At 42.4% G+C, this 2186-nt stretch overlaps 1 non-coding gene across 1 annotated transcript; it reads left to right on the top strand.

Moving 5' to 3' along the window:
- The first annotated feature begins 1007 nt into the window (after positions 1-1007).
- TRNAF-GAA (transfer RNA phenylalanine (anticodon GAA)) lies at positions 1008-1079 on the top strand. Its single transcript has one exon. It is a non-coding gene; the product is annotated as a tRNA-Phe (tRNA).
- Positions 1080-2186: the final 1107 nt, after the last annotated feature.

Genomic DNA, 2186 nt, shown 5'->3' with positions numbered 1-2186 from the left:
GCTTTATTGACTATGCCAAAGCCTTTGACTGGTGTGGAGCACGATAAACTGTGGAAAATTCTGAAAGAGATGGAAGTACCAGACCACCTGAGATACCTGTATGCATGTCAGGAAGCAATAGTTAGAATTGGACATGGAACAGACTGGTTCCAAATAGGAAAAGGAGTACGTCAAGGCTGTATATTGTCATCCTGCTTATTTGAGTTATATGCAGAGTACATCATGAGAAACACTAGGCTGGTTGAAGCACAAGCTGGAATCGAGATTGCCAGGAGAAGTATCAATAACCTCAGATATGCAGATAACACCACCATTATGGCAGAAAGTGAAGAAGAACTAGAGTCTCTTGGTGAAAGTGAGAGAGGAGAGTGAAAAAGTTGGCTTAAAGCTGGACATTCAGAAACTAAGATCATGGCATCTGGTCCCATCACTTCATGGCAAATAGATGTGGAAACAATGGGAATAGTGACAGAATTTATTTCTCTGTGCTCCAATATGACTGCAGATGGTGACTGCAAGCATGAAATTAAGAGACACTAGTTCCTTGGAAAACAGGCTATGACCAACCTAGAAAGCATTTTAAAAAGCAGAGACATTACTTTTCAAACAAAGATCTGTCTAGTCAAGGCTAAGTTTTTTCTAGTAGTCATGTATGGATGTGAGAGTTGGACTATAAAAAAAGCTGAGCACTGAAGAATTGATGCTTTTAAACTATGGTGTTGGAGAAGACTCTTGAGAGTCCCTTGGACTACAAGGAGATTCAACCAGTCCATCCTAAAGGAGATCAGTCCTGAGTGTTCATTGGAAGGACTGATGTTGAACCTGAAACTCCAATAGTTTGGCCACCTGATGCGAGGAATTAACTCATTTCAAAAGACCCTGAGGCTGGGAAAGATTGAAGGTGGGAGGAGAAGGGGACAGCAGAGGATGAGATGGTTGGATGCCCTCACTGACTCAATGGACATGAGTTTTGGTAAACTCTGGGAGATAGTAATGGACAGGAAGCTTCCCTGGTGGCTCAGACAGTAAAGCATCTGCCTGAAATGCGGGAGACCCAGGTTCGATTCCTGGGTAGGGAAGATCCCCGGAGAAGGAAACGGCAATCCACTCCAGCACTCTTGCCTGGAAAATCCCATGGACGGAGGAGCCTGATAGGCTACAGTCCATGGGGTCGCAAAGAGTCAGACAAGACTGAATGACTTCAATTCACTTCACTTCAATGGACAGGAAGGCCTGGCGTTCTGCAGTCCGTGAGGTTGCAGAGAGTTGGACATGACTGAGCCACTTAACTGAAGTGAACCATTTCAAAGACTGATTTTTGGGAACAATGTGTTGGATTAATGGCTTCCTTTTCAAAAACAATGAAGAAGAGATGAAATAATTCTTATTGCATGTAATTACAATGACTATTAAACAGTTCTGGAACAGGAGAGATAGTATCCTCATTTCAAACCCAGAGGTATTAGTGTTTTTGTTCAGTCATGAAGTCATGTTTGACTCTTTGCGACCCCATGGACTGCAGTAGGACAGGCTTTCTTATCCTTCACTATCTCCTGGAGTTTGCTCAAACTCATGTCAATTGAGTCAGTGATTCTATCCAATCATCTCATCCTCTGTTTCCCTCTTCTCCTCCTGCCCTCCAATTTTCCTTGCATCAGGATCTAGTCCAATGAGTGAGCTCTTTGTATCATGTGGCCACAGTATTGGAGCTTCAGCCTCAGCATCAGTCTTTCAAATCAGTATTCAGGGTTGATTTCCTTTTGGATTAACTGTTTGATCTCCTTGCTGTTCAGGGGACTCTCAAGAGTCTTCTCTAGGACCTTAGTTCAAAAGCATTGATTCTTCAGCACTCAGCCTTCTTTATGGTCCAATTCTCACATCCATACGTGACTACTGGAAAACCATCCCTTTGACTCTACAGACTTTGTCTGCCAAAGTGATGTCTCTGCTTTTTAATATGCTGTCCAAGTTTGTCATAGCTTTCCTTCAAAGGAGCAAGTGTCTTTCAATTTCATGTCTGCCGTCAACATCTGCAATGTTTTTGGAACACAAGAAAAGAAAATCTGTCACTGTTTTCACTTTTTTTCTCATCTATTTGCTATGAGATGTTGGGACTGGATGTGATGAGCTTAGTTTTCAGAATGGTGAGTTTTAAGCCAGATTTTTAACTCTCCTCTTTAATCCTC

The sequence above is a fragment of the Bos grunniens genome, chromosome 8, assembly GCF_055505025.1.
Source record: "Bos grunniens cultivar Pamir isolate PY7600 chromosome 8, Bosgru_T2T1.0, whole genome shotgun sequence".
NCBI classification, from domain to species: Eukaryota; Metazoa; Chordata; class Mammalia; order Artiodactyla; family Bovidae; genus Bos; species Bos grunniens.
This window is presented reverse-complemented; position numbering and strand designations above follow the sequence as displayed.